The sequence below is a fragment of the Bos indicus x Bos taurus genome, chromosome 14 (genome assembly GCF_003369695.1).
Source record: "Bos indicus x Bos taurus breed Angus x Brahman F1 hybrid chromosome 14, Bos_hybrid_MaternalHap_v2.0, whole genome shotgun sequence".
Taxonomy (NCBI): Eukaryota; Metazoa; Chordata; class Mammalia; order Artiodactyla; family Bovidae; genus Bos; species Bos indicus x Bos taurus.
In genome coordinates this window covers 2,596,142-2,610,231 of record NC_040089.1, presented here as the reverse complement: position 1 = coordinate 2,610,231, position 14,090 = coordinate 2,596,142, and the positions used below count along the sequence as shown (strand labels likewise).

Below are 14,090 nucleotides of genomic sequence, written 5' to 3'. Positions count from 1 at the left end.
TTGTGGTAAAAATAAGACTCAGCCAGGCCAAACTCTGACCAGGGCCCTGGGCCCATGGGCCAGCACCTTTGGGTCTCCCCTGCACCCTGCCGCGGCGAGGCATTCCACCAGGCCAACAGGCACAGGCCTGCCTCCGCCCTTGAAAACACGGGTGAACGGTCAGGTCGGGGTCACCGGACACAGGTCCCAAACGCCCACTACAAAGCTACCACTACCTATTTGCCTTTGCCTACTGTCACCGCCCTTTGTCGGCCTGTGCCCAGCGTGAGGGCAGCTCCCTTGGGAGCCGGTCGTGAAGGGCCCGTCTCCGGGAGCAGCAGGGGGATGGGGGGCAGGCTCGGCCTGCCAGGCGGGCAGGACACAGGGTCCCTGCCGGTCCCAGTCAGGACCCATGGAGCCCCGGGGGAGCTTCTCCAGTGAAGGCACACGTCAGCACTAGTGCCCCCAGTGACCAGCCACCATTCCAGAACGCCTGTCGTGGGGACAGCGTGGCGTGTGGTCGGTGATGAGCCAGCTGGACCCAGGGGCCTCCCTGGACGCCACCCCCTACTGCAGCCTCTGCTCCAGCCCCTCGCTGAAGGGCCCGGGAACAGTATCTAACTACATCTCCTGAGTAGTTGAGCTGTTCTCAGATGTGAACCGCACCCCCCTACCCGCCAAACGGAAGACGTTAACTCCCTAAGCCCATGAGCACACAGCCCCAGCCCTCCCGAGCCTCAGATGATAAGGGTAACCCAAGACATCATCCTGCTCCCTCATGTCAGCCAGTTGGGGAACGAGCCACTCACTCCTGTGACCATCCCTCACCGGGCTTTCAGAAGGGCTGTGCTGAACTGGGAGCTTGGGGTTCTCAGTTAGGGGAGCCATGGCCAGTCCCTAAATAGACGGACTTCTCATGTGAAAAATGAGGCTAGCCACTGAAAGGCTGTTTTAAGTTGAAATGTTATCAGGAGCTGTTGAGTATTAGCGGCCGGGCCCTGAGCCAGGGCTGGGCCTGATGGAGCCCCGCCCAGTCCCCGACCTGTGGCTGCAAGAGGGGATCCAGGGCAGACAGACAGAGCAGACACCTTCCCTTGGGGACGCGGGGACAGGGCAGGAACTCACCGAGCAGCCTCAACTTGAGCCCGTCTCCTGAACTGCCTGGGTGGGGCTGGGGGGAGGCCCACCACAGTGCGAGCACGTGGAGACCCTGAGGAGGGCAGCTGGGAAACCAGGCCAGGAGAGCGGCTGGGTGAGCGGGAGGGGTACACTGACCAGGGCAGGGGGCTCGGGCAGTCCATGGCCAGTCCACGCGCCTCGCTGTGCACGTGCTGAAGGCAGCTCCTCTCCACGGGCCACGCCGCGGTGGGCACGGCACAGAGCCATGAAGGCTTGGCGGGGCCTCCTTCCCCAGCATGTCTCTGTGGCAACCCGGGCAGGTCGTCACTAATTAAAGTGAAGCTGGAGGCCCACTCCACCTCCACCACGCAAGGCCACAGCAGCGTTCTCATGCCCGGACAGTCGGGCTCTTTCTCTTCCTGAGCCAGCCGTAAGAGCCTCCGCTTCCGAGAAGCCCTCCTGAACGGGCTCAGGTGAAGGTGATGACGGCTCCCTGGAGCGCTCGGCCAGCACTGCGTCCCCTCGTCTGTGTGCTCCCCTTCAGCTCTCGCCTCTCGGCTCAGATGAGAGCTGCTTTTGCATTTCCCGCTGTCCCTAGTACACTTTCCAGCAGAGGCACTCAGAAGACAGAACTCCACGTGGACTCCTTAAGCTCTCTGGGCCTGTTTCCTCATCCATAAAGTGGGGACAGCACCCTCCCATGCAAGAGTGCTTGGCAAATTCGGAAGTTACGTCCGAATCTTAGGTGGCACCTCGCACAGAACCTGCCCACGGTCCCCACATACAGGCGCCTGATAAAGACGCCTGGGGCCCTTCCAGGGGCTGTGAGCACCCACAAATACTCAGAGGATGGGCGGCGCCTGGGCACATCGCTGCCACCCGGTGACCCCTGTTCATCAGGACTACCAAGGAGAGCCCCCCAGGCTCAGCACGGATGGCCTCGCTGAGGGTCCGGGTTCCTCCCCGGACAATCCACGTGGTGGCCTTACAGCTGCCCCTGCCCAGGTCACTTAAGTCAAGAGCATAGAGGACTCCTGCCAAAAGCCAACAGGGTTGGCAGAGCGGCAGGAGCAGTCCTCCAGCCCTCTCATGGAGCCGGCCTGCCACGGAGCAGGCCTGAGACCCCAGGCCACCTCTGCTAAAGGGCTCCAAGCCCTGGCTGAGCTGGGTGGACAGTAATAATCCCCAAATGGACAGGTTCTAAGGGGCCACGAGGAAATCCACATTAAAACTGGTAAACTTTCCCCAAGTGGTGTGGAAACCAGCCGGTGCTCCGGGTGCTCCCTGCCGCTCGAGGCAGAACCAAAGGCCTATCTGACCTTCACAACCACAAACCACCACCTTCCACTGGCTCTTATCCGCGCACAGCCTCTCCGCACAGGCGGTTCCTATGGCCAGGGACTAACCGAGGACTGAGAGTCAGCCCGTCTCTGAGACCTGGCCGGCAGCGGCCAGCCCACCTGCCCCCACGCTGCTCCCGCCTCCTCTCCTGTTCACAGCATCGGAGTCACCACTGCTGTTCACCCGCTGGGAAAGCGGTCCCCACCCTCACCTGCATTTGGTGAACGACAAGCATTTCGCCCTGTGAAAATGTACTGATGTTTTCCAAACGCTGTCACAGCACGAGAGAGAAAGTCACGTTCCCCAGACTTCCAGAAACACGTATATTCATATGGGTGGAGGCTTCCTGCATCCCAGGGCTCATAATGCCATGCGGGAGACCCAAGACCTTGGGCCCAGCACCCTCATCGGTGAGGTCCAAGGTGACCTTGCGGGCTTGGCCACTTACTGTGTGGCTCGGGGTAAGTTGCTTGACCTCTCTGTGTGTGCCCCCTTCTCCTTTCTGTTACACATAACACAGCCCTGGCCGCATGGTTAGAGGAGGAGCCGAGTGCTCTGCCCAGGAGACCCAGCCCTCAGGGCCTGCTAAGTGCCAGGAACAAACCCACATTATGCTCCCCAGGCACTAACACAGGGGCTGGAGCTCCGAACTGTGGGCGGCTTCTGGGCCAAGGTCACCCGGCCGGGGCCGGCACCAGCACCAGGCGCTACCGTGTCTCTGCTGCAGACGGCAGTACAGGGCCCCTCCCGATCCTCTTAAGAATTGAGAACACTTTCAACATCTGAATAATTCGAGGATGAGCCAGCTCGACGTGTTTTAAACAGCACTGAGCCCTCTCTCAGCTGCCCTGTCCCACGAGGTTTGCTGAGCCCCATGCTGGCAAATCCAAGGACATGCTGGCCTCAACCCCACAACCCCCCCACCCCCGACTGAGTCACGGCTGCCTGCAATGGACACTCGGGGGTGGGGGGCAGCCCTGGAAGGCCCGGCTCCCTCCGGCAGAGGGTGGTGGTGTCCAGGGTGTGAAGGCCAGGCTTCCAGCTGCCGGCTTTTACTGTAAGTGATGCGAGGAAGCCCGCCGGTGACGCCAGCACCCCACCTCCCCGAGCAGGACAGGCATGCCGAACCCCTCGGTGTGGGGTCACCTGGACATCCTGGTTTCCCGCGAGCAGCCCAGGCCTCTCTCTAAGCCCCTACGGCAGGGGCCCTAATCCTTTAATACTGAGGCCCAAACGGCCAAGAAGATGTGAACGTGGATCTGGGCACAGGGGTCTCCACAGGGCGGGGGAGGCGGCACAGCCTGGCCCACCACCTCACCCCTGGGATGCACCCCGGGACCCTCGGATGGGGCCATGCCTCGCTCCTACCTTCCCTTATCTCGAGAAACCAAGGCTCGGCCTCACGCTCTGAGGACACATGTTGCCCAAGTCCAAGGCGAAGCGTTCCTAAGCAGATTGCTAACGGCGCGACGGGACGACGGCAGGCTGACCCACATGACCGGGGTCCGCAGAGCTGGGAGAGCAGCCAGCCCTCCTGCCCAGCACGAGCACCAGCAGCGGAGCCCCCTGTCACTTGGAACCTCCCCTATGTCACAGACTGCCCCACAACACGACGTTCTACAGCCTCCAGCCAAAGCCTGTTCCAGGCCAGGGCGGGAAGGCAGAGCAGTCTGCCGAATTTCTAAACTCGCTGTCATATCTAACGTCAACCGGCTTTTAGGCTAAACACAGTACATGTTCACGTTTCGAGGGCATCTCTGGCTCACCTAGGAGAAGGCCAGCCCGGACTTCAAGCGGCTCTGAGGAAGGTATGGAAACTGACGCCAGTGCCACCCACTTCTTAGGGTTAGGCCCTGCTTCCCAAACCCCGACCTGCCAGGCTCCTCTGCACCCCCAGCCCAGGGGCCCTCGCCCTGGAGACCAGCAGCGGGCACACTCTCCTCCCTGCTGACACTCTTCCTGGGCCCGAGAACGAAGCTGGGCAGAGTAGGCTGATGGATTCCCCCAGGGGGAACAAAAACCTCTTTAACTCACAGCACTGGTTCACAGGCTTGCATTTTAACCCAACCGAATAAAAATGCATTGCCACTAACCAAAACACACTCGTGTACGAGATGCACCGTCCTGTGCCCTTTAACACAGTCCATCTAGGAAACCCCAAACACCCCAGCACACGCAGAGGAGCACAGAAGCCACCATCTAACAACAGCCTGCTGCTCCACCCACCAAGCCCGGCCCCGTGACAGAGCAGCACTCTACAGCCCGTGTGCAAACGCCAAGCACCCTCGGGGTTCTCGGGTGTGGGAGACTCTGAGTTCACAGATCCTCGGGGTTATCCTGTCTGTGACACGGCCGGTGGTCAAGTCTACTGGCCCCCACCCCCCTACCCAACCCCTCGCTACCAAGGTCACCTTCATACTCTGCCTTCCTCAGTCCCTGTTGTGAGTGGGGGGGGTACCGGCATCAAGGACAGGGGGATAATACTTTAATGGAGGCACTTTAAAGGGACCCAGCCAGCTCTTTAAGACACATTCTGCCTATGTGTAGTTATCAAGTAATTATCAAGACCAGCAATACATTTCTGCTTCTGTGATCAATTCTGTACTGATATTTACAGTGATGAAAATCTCTCCTGGGGGACCTGCCTGGTGATCGGGAATCCGCCTCCTGGTGTAGGGGGTGTGAGTTCAATCCCTAGTCAGGGAACTAAGATCCCACATGCCGTGAGGCAACTGGGCCCATGTGCCCCAACTACTGGGCATGTTCACCACAGCCATAAAGAAACAGCACCGAGCCTGTGTACAGAGGCAGTCATAAATAAATAAATACTTTTAAAAAATTTCTTCTGGATTAACACAGCTTCACAATCACAGAAATGTTTTAAACTGCAGTTTAGGTATACTCTGGTGACAGAGAAGTGTGAAGAACGATCAATAAAAGGCTTTCAAGTATAAAAGTGCATGATATTAAAATTCCACAAGGAAACATGAAGCAAGCACACAAGATGAGGAAGAAAAGACACGTGTGTTAAAACTGTTAAAAACAGTCTGCTCCTTTTTGCAAAGGGTGAGGGTGGGCTATCAGATCATTAGAGTGTTTAGTTATTTTAAGTGAAAAAGTCTAGATGGCAACTTAAAAATGTGTCCACAGTTTTTGTTATTTCACAGAACAGGGGCAAGAAAGTCTGAAGATCTCTGCTTTAAGGGAATGTCGCTCTGAAGCACTCCTAACTTAACAGGTGATCGCAATGATGAGAGGGCTGCCTTCCAGCCCCTCAGCTGGTTCCCCCCTCACCATCCCCCCAGCGTCCACATCCCAAGTTCATCCCCAAACCCCTCCCCTCAAAATAACTGATGGAAAAACACTCCTCTTTCCAAACCAAAAATCACCTCCTCTTTTGGATAAATGTGTTTTCCTAAAATGGTGAGTAAAATGTTGTCTGTCTAAAACTGTACAGGAAAATCTGTATGTAAAATCTCATCAACCATGACATCTGGACCCGAATCCACTCTCTTCCAATCCCTCTTTATCTAAGGGTCTGTTATGGATTTTGCGCTCAAGACCTTCCTTTCTTTCCAGTGGGAAGAATTTGGTCACCAACTAATTCAACGGGCTCCAGGATTCAAGGGTGAAGCCCCAGGAGAGACCCTTCAGCAAACTCCAAAAACTGCAAACCAGCTGACAGAGAATCCCAGGCTGGAAGCTACTTCTTGAAGGCAGCACAATAAAGAGCCTCTCGGGCACTGGTTCAGGAATGCGGCTTCCCTCACTGCCAGTGAAATCCTGCAACAGGTTTGGGAGGAGGCAAACAACATCGGCCCAGGTGGAACAAAGCCTCCCTCACCTGGGCGCAGGGCCAGCAGAGTGGGGAAGTGAGGCCAGGGCAGCCTTGCACAGGGACTCGAAAAGGCTCTGCAAACCCTCCAGCTGTGGGGGGGGGTGGGGGGTCCCACTTTGGGACAGCCAGCACCCCACCCTGCACTTGGGGGCAAATGCCTGGCACAGTGCACACCCTCATTTGGGGGCTCCCTGCAGGTCCAGCTATGGACTCTGGCAACCTGTCTTTGCTTGAGGTTCCAAACTAGCAGAAGAGAACTCAGAGCCCTTCTCTCCAACCCTGAGGACCTGTTTTCCTTTCCCACCATCTCTAGCAGCAGCAGCGTGCTTACCCCAAGATGAGCAAGCTCAACAGAGGACCCAGACAGACCACCGTCCGCACTTCTGGGCGTCACATCCGTGTCGAGTGTCCGGGCTGTGTCTCGGCGCTACTGCCGACCCGGGTGTGAGGGGAACACTGCCGGTGCCCTGAAAATAGCAGGAATCACACTGCTGCCCTGCAAGCCTGCGGCTCTTAATCTTCTTAAAATGCTTCCTCTGAAAGTCACTTGCCAAGCAGCAGCTTCACAAATACTATGAGGCCCCCAGGGAACGTTTCCAGGGTCACCACTACCTAAGTGGCAGGGGGTTGAAAATGATGGCCGTGTGGTCTGGTCTGAATGCAGGCAGGGAAGCTTCCTTTGCGCACACGTTCAAATGTCCACAATCTCAGAGTTAGCTGGAAGTGCCTTACTTCACAAGGGTTAGCATTTAATACTCTTAAAAAAAAAAAAAAGCCACTCGAAGCACATTTTGAAACTTCCACATTAAAAAGATCCTTGTTCATTGATTTTGGTGGGATAACTAAGCTAATCTAAACAAGGGGACCTTGTGCGGGCAGGGGTGGGGGAGGGGCGGTGGGCCTGGCCTGGGAGCCCCTGCCGGGGGGTCCTCTCCCACCTCCTTTCTCTATGGCCGCTCTTCCTCTGGGAGGCTTTTCCCCTCTGGTCAGATTCTCACTCTGCAGCGCTAAAATGCTCTCAGGTTTCCTGGCTTGGAGATGAAGGCAACCCTTCTAATGGGGTTTCGCTGAGTGTCTCTTCATCAGCGGAATTATGTTGTGATTAAAAAAAAAGAAAATCTGGGAAACCAGAGGAAGCAAGCGTGGAGCAGCACCCTGGCCCGTCCTCAGCGGGAACTCGGCTTCCAGCGCGTTCTGGCTCCACAAATTACAGACACGGCTCTGCCAGGGGTGTTCCCGGGGAGGGCACTGCAATTTGGGGTTGTCTGCCACCTACTGCGCTCACCAGTCACCCTTACTCCGTGCCAGGCCCACAGGCTGTTAAGTCACGAACCACCCCTGCCAGCTACACAGGGCTGGGCTGCTGGGCCCCACAGGACGAGCAGGGGAGGCCAAGAGGGTGCAGACGAGGGACGGGGACCAACGGGCACCGCCGTCAGGACACGCCAGCAAAGCCCAGACCCCAGCGAGTCCGTCCACTCTCCTCCCCACCGTCCCTCTGACAACACGGATAAAACCAACCCAACACCGAGCAGCCTGAACGCAGGCGAAAATGCCCGTGTGTGCTCTCTCCACTGGGGATGGGGGAGCAAGCGGCCGTTGCCGCAGCCCCTCCTCCCCCGCAGACCTGCAGGGCGGGCTCTCCCAGCTCCGAGAGGCCAGGGTCCTGTTGCCAGGCTCCTCCCGCCCCTGCCCGACCTCCAGCAAGCAGTGCTGAGGGCAGGGAAGAGCCCCAGGATGTTAAAAAAAAAAAAAAACTGCCAGGCACCTTGGAGATCGCCCAGTCCAATCTCTGCTCTGCTTTTCCGATGCGGCACGGGCCGAGGCTGCAGCACGCATCTCAGCCAGGGAAGCAGGCCCACTCTCACAGGCCCGGAGCCCCTGGGCAGCCTCCCCGGGGGGACACCCAGGCCACACATATCCTCCACTCAGGGCCTAATATGCATTTCAAATGCGTCTCAAACTAGCCCCTACTTTCCTTTACAGCTGCTGCCCATGATTTATCAATTAGCGCGAACGGGACTGAAATTCCAGATTTTTAAGACAACCGACTCCTCCCTCCCCGCCACTCCAGAAGCCCCAGCATTCTGCAGCCGCAAGGATATTCCCACCTGGGACCTACAGAGCTCCAGGCCACAGCCGCTGCCTCTCCCCACCTTTAAGTGGATTCTGCAAAACCTCTTGAGCATTCAATAAACTCTTACTGTTTCTTTGAATACATAATTCAGATCCACTAGAAAACTGAGGAAAAGTATTCATTTTTAAAGGCGGCTAGGGTCACTCTTTTGGATGCCCTGCCATTTAATACACCGCATCAGGGTAATACACCAATCCTCCAGCTTTTTATCGTCTTCCTTTTTCTCCTACTACAGGCGCAAAATATAAGAGCTGAAAGATTCCCCCTTACCCTACCACTGAAGTGCAGAGCACACTCACAGAACGCCGGAAGATCGACCTGGCTTTTCCCAGGAGCAGGCTTCGATTCTGACAATCATTTGACCCCACAACTATGGCTTCGATCACTCATTTTCTAAACCCTCATCCCTTCCCAGGCCTCAGGCTAGGAGATGCCCCCAAAACCAGGAGCGACCAGGCCCCTTTTGGCTGGAGTCAGATGAGGAAACCGATGGGGTTGGATCGCTCAGTGCCCCCATTCGGAAAGGAAAAAAAAAAACTCACACTCCCTAAGAGATCAAGTGTGTACCCCCGCCCCCATCACTAGGAATGATTAACTGGGAGGCTGTGCTTTTTTTCAAACCACCACCCCTCCCATTTTGACATACCTCCTCTGAAAAAGCCCTTTGCTGGAAGGTGTTCCCCCGCAGCCCAGTCAAGAGCAACACACCCTGGGGAGGAACGGGTTAAGTTCAAGAGCTCTGGGAGGCGAGCCGGCTCGGGAAAGGGAGAGCGGTGCAGAGATGCAGACAAACGTGCGGGGACTTCTGCAGGGCAGGGGCTGGGGACCTGGGTGTACCGAGGCATTGGCCCCTCTTCCCCAGGCACAGCTTGGCTGCGGGAACGGAGGTGTCTTCAAAGGGGCAGACCAGAGGACGGTGCAGGTAAAACAAACAAAACACAGGGGCAGCCCCGAGTGTGGCCGCCCTGCGAGGCCACAGGGGACAGGAGGGTTTCAAGCAGAGGGAACAGTGGCTGAACTCAGAAGTTGGCGACGTCAGGCCGAGGGCGCGGGGCAGGGTCGGGACCGAGGTGGCCGAGGCGCCAGGCTTCCTGCGGGTAGAGTAACCCGAGAAGACTGGGGTGGGGGATGCCGAGGACTGCGGCCGGGGCAGGGTCCAGGGGAAGGCGCACCCCGCGGGGAGGGGCCCGAGATGCTCCAGGAGGCTGGGGCGGGGGTGGGAGGGGACGGAGACGAGGACGGGCAGGTGCACCCCGGGCAGAGAAGGGAAGGGGCCGAAGCCCGGGGCTGTGCGGGCGGGAGCAGGCTCTCGGCCGTGGCGTGGGGGGCCTCCTCCCCGGGGAAGGGATGCCGGAGCGGGCCGGGAGCCGGCCCCGGAGCTCGAGGCCGGGGCCACGCGGGGGCCGGCAGCGGCAGGTGCCGGGAACCCAGGTGCGGCGGGGTCGGGGCAGCGGGCCGGCCGCTCACCTGTCTCCTCCGGCCGGGGCCGCGGGGCGGCGGCGCGGCGGGGCGGCCGGGCCGGGCCGGGAGGGGGCGGCGGGGGGCGCGGCGCTCCGGGGGCGGCGGCGGCGGCAGGGCCCGGCGGCGGCTGCTCCTCAGCTGGCCGGCCGGGCGGTCAGTCAGCGAGAGACGCGGGCGCGAACGGAGCGCTTGCGAGGATGCGGCCAGCGCGCGGGGACAACGCCGCTTTATCAGGTCGGAAACAGCCGCCGCGCGCCGCTTCCGCTGACGCAGCGCCGCCCGAGCTCATGACTATGCAGCAGCCGCCGTGGGGGGCGGGGCGGGGCCCGAGCCGCGCACGCCTATTGGTCTCCCCGGGCCCCACCCACCGTCACGCCCCGCCCCGGACCGGCCCCGCCCCGGACCGGCCCCGCCCCGGCCGCATCCCGCCTCCGGCCTCTGGCGAGGGTCTGCCGTTCGCCCCCAGCCCAGCTTCTCCAGACTTTAGTGCAGACCCTAACCGGGAGCCGTGACCCCAGACTCTGGCCGCGCAGGTGCCCCTCGGTAGCCGCGGGAGGGAGAACCTGCCACCCTCGCCCCTCCCCGGTTCACCCCGGTCCTGCCTCTCCGCTAACGCCTCCTGGAAGAGGGTCCTAAGAGCCTCGCGGCCCGCCACCAGCCTGGTCCCTCTGCAGACAGCCTCCTCCCATCCCACTCTCCCTCCATCCCCCGGCCTGACGGGTGAGATGGGTTCCGCCACCAGGTGCGACAGCAAAACCCTCCCCTCGGTTTCCCCTACCTGCCCTGGGCCTTCTTCCCAGCCCCATACCACCCCCAACCCCCACGCTAAGTGTGCCCCCCCGCTGCCCACCCCCTGCCCTTTCCAGCTTTTCCAGGCCTGGAAAGAGGGCTAGAGAGGACCTGGACCAGGGGGCCTCCTACTCGCAGACCGACCCACGCCAGGGGCACCAGTCCGGTATCACCCAAGAAGCAGAGTGGCTATAGTCCCTAGGATGGGACTTCTGGGAACCCCTGGGGACAAGGTCGGAGGAGGCAGCTTGAGAAATGGATGGTAAATTGGGCTGAGGTCAGACAGCCCTGTGCCGGTGCCAGGGTTTAAGTGGTGCTGGAGAAATTACTTCACCTCTCAGAACCTGGGTGTCCTCATCTGTAACGTAGAGATCACAAAATCCTTCTCATGGAGTTGCTGAAAGGATTGAGAAATAAAGTGTACAGCACAGCCTACAGAGCAGGAAAAATGGAGAAATCTGACAATATTAAGTGTTGGCAGGGAAGTGGAGCAACTGGAACTCTCATAACCCTACTTGGTGGGGATGCAAATTGGTGCAGCCACCTTGGGAATCTGCTTAGAAGTACTGGATTCTATGTCAAACCTGTGACCTCCTTGATGCGTACTTTCTGTGATCCTGTTTTTGTGCATAGCAGCACTGTTTGTAATAAACAGAAAGTGAAAATTACCCAAATGCTTATCAATCATAGAATGGATGTATGAATTGCAACATATTCATACAATGCAATGACAATGAATAATCTGTAACAATAGACAATATGGGTGACTCTCACACGCAATATTTTTTCTTTTTTTTTTTTTAATTTTAAGGGAGTGTGTTGCCATTTCCTACTCCAGGGAATCTTCCCAATCCAGGGATCAAACCTGCATCTCCTGTATTGGCATGCAGATTCTTTACCACTGAGCCACCCTTACACACGACTTTAAGAAGAAGAAAAAAAAAACAGACCCTAAAGCTTACAGAATTCTATGTGGATAAATCAGTAGAAGTGTACAAATGGTACAAATGGTGGTAGAAGTCAGGATAGTGGTTAATCTTGGAGGGGAGAGTGCCAGAGCCGGGACATGGAGGGAATATCTGGGGAGCTGATGAGGTTCTGTTTCCTGATCTGGGTGCTGGTTACATGGATGTATTCAGTTTATGGAATTTTCTCCAGCTGTGCATTCATCATGTGTGAACTCTTCAGGGTGCATGTGATGCTTCAATGAAGAGTTAATAAGAATATCTGGCGTGTATGTAGTAAGAACCCAAAGTTGCCCCTGACACATTGAGGGTGCTCACCACTGTCTATCTATCCTTCCCTGCCGGGTTTTGGCTCCTATGGTCAGAAGATGGAGGTGGAAGCAACTCCAGCTGCATGTCCTGCATGTCCTCCAGCTGCACGGGCACCTTATTTCACGTCAGAGTCATCTGCAAATGAGACTTCTGACAATACCCAACTCACAAGTCATCTTGAGGATTCAAAAATGCTATTTATTTAATTTTGGCTACAGTAGGTCTTTGGAGAAGGAAATGGCAACCCATTGCAGTATTCTTGCCTGGAGAATTCTATGGACCAAGGAGCCTGGTGGGCTACAGTCCATGGGGTCACGACGAGTCGGACACGACTGAGTGACTAACACAGGGTAGGTCTTCATCACTGTGCAGGCTTTTCTCAAGCTGTGACGAGTAGGGGCTGCTTTCCAGTTGCTTTTTGAGGGCTTCTCATTGTGATGGTTTCTCTTGCTGCGGAACATGGGCTCCAGAGCTCAGGCCCAGTAGTCGTGGAGCATAGCTTAGTTGCCTCGCGGTATGTGGGATCTTTCCAGACCAGCGATCAAACCCCTGTCTCCTGCACTGACAAAAGAATTCTTAACCACTGGACCACCAGGGAATTCCAAATAATGCTTCTTTAAAAAGACTTGAACTTCCCTGGAGATCCTGTGGTTAAGAATCCGCAATTCCACCGCAAGGGACATAGTTCCCAGTCAGGGAACTAAGATCCCACATGCCGTGTGCCATGGCCAAAAAATTTAAAAAGCAGAAACTCGATACAGTAAGAACAGCCTAAGGACTTAATAACTTTGTTTAATTATTCCCTAAATGCTGGTGTTTACTGAATCTTCTTTATTTTTTCATTCATTCAGCAGGTAATTACTGAGTGCCCGCCATGTGCCGTGTACCATGCCAGGTGCTAGGACCAGAGCTGGCAGCAAGATGTACTCTCTATCCTTAAGGATCCCATGGTGGGATGGGAAACAGATGGCCATCCACCACAGGATGGATGCAAAAATTGTGAGACAGTCCCAGGTGGCGCTAGTGGTAAAGAACCCACCTGCCAATGCAGGAGACATAACAGACACAGGTTCGAACCCTGGACCAGGAAGATCCCCTGGAGGAGGGCGTGGCAACCCACTCCAGTATTCTTGCCTGGAAAATCCCATGGACAGAGGAGCCTGATGGCTATGGCCCTTAGGGCCGCACAGAGCCAGACGCGACTGAGCCACAAAGCACGGCGCACGACGGACTGATAGCACCTTACTAGTGCTGTGGCCACGGAGCCCAGCACGGGATCTGACCTAGAGCAGGCTCTCCATGACTGTTTCTGCAAGAGTAAATAAACGCAATCGCCTCTGTAATCCGGAGCTCCACAGAGAGATTAGACGGAGAACAAAGTTAAGGAAAAGCATGGCCCCCAGTGTGCACGGGCCCAACGCTCTACGTGTGCGAGTATGCCTGTGTACATGTGTACCTGGGCACACATGTGCATGAGGGCCACGGGCAGAGCCACTCTGCCAGCACTCCGATCTAGCCTAACCAGCCGGGTCCTCATCCAGGAGCCACCACCAAGTAAGGTGTTGTGGACTGTGTGTTTGTGTCCCTTCAAAATTCATCGTGAAGCCCTAGCCTCAGCGGGATGATATTTGAAGATGGGTCACGGGGAGTGGGACTTCCTTAGTGGTCCAGTGGTTAGGACTCCCCACTCCCAGTGGAGGGGATTCCTTCCCTGGGCAGAGAACTAGATCCCGCATGCTGCAGCTGAAGATCCTGTACTCTGCAATGACGCCCCAGTGCAGCCAAATAAATTTTTTTAGAAATAAGTATTTTATCTGTGGCTGTGTTGGGTCTTTGTTGCTGTGAGTGCTTTCCTCCAGTTGTGGCGAGCGGGGCTACTCTGTAGTTGCTGTTCTCGGGCTTCTCTTGTTGCAGACCACTGGCTCTAGGACACACGAGCTTCAGTGGTTGCAGCGTGTGGACTCAGGAATTGTGGCTCCTGGGCTCTCGATGGCAGGTTCAGTAGTTGTGGCGCACGGGCTTAGTTGCTCTGTGCCACGTGGAATCTTCCCAGATCGGGGATTGGACCTGTGTCTCCTGCATTGGCAGGTGGATTCTTTACTACAGAGCCACCAGGGAAGCCCCCAGATAAATAAATATTGAAAAGAAC

The 14,090-nt window shown here is 57.0% G+C and overlaps 1 protein-coding gene and 1 long non-coding RNA gene across 8 annotated transcripts in view; one reads left to right on the top strand and one right to left on the bottom strand.

Annotated features, from left to right (window-relative positions):
- The window catches only part of SLC45A4 (solute carrier family 45 member 4), a 67,038-nt gene extending 57,125 nt beyond the window's left edge, over nucleotides 1-9,913 (bottom strand). For 5 of the 7 annotated variants that reach the window (XR_003514392.1, XR_003514393.1, XM_027560724.1 and 2 more), the window contains exon 1: nucleotides 9,061-9,123. The gene's annotated coding sequence lies outside the window, so the exon portion shown is untranslated. Of the gene's footprint in view, nucleotides 1-6,608; nucleotides 6,724-9,060; nucleotides 9,124-9,881 lie in introns of those variants that run through there. The other 2 variants (XM_027560722.1, XM_027560723.1) reach the window with 2 other exon arrangements.
- On the top strand, nucleotides 9,106-13,734 carry LOC113904066. Its single transcript, XR_003514394.1, has 3 exons — nucleotides 9,106-9,336; nucleotides 12,160-12,291; nucleotides 12,793-13,734. It is a non-coding gene; the product is annotated as an uncharacterized LOC113904066 (long non-coding RNA).
- The last annotated feature ends 356 nt before the right edge of the window (nucleotides 13,735-14,090 follow it).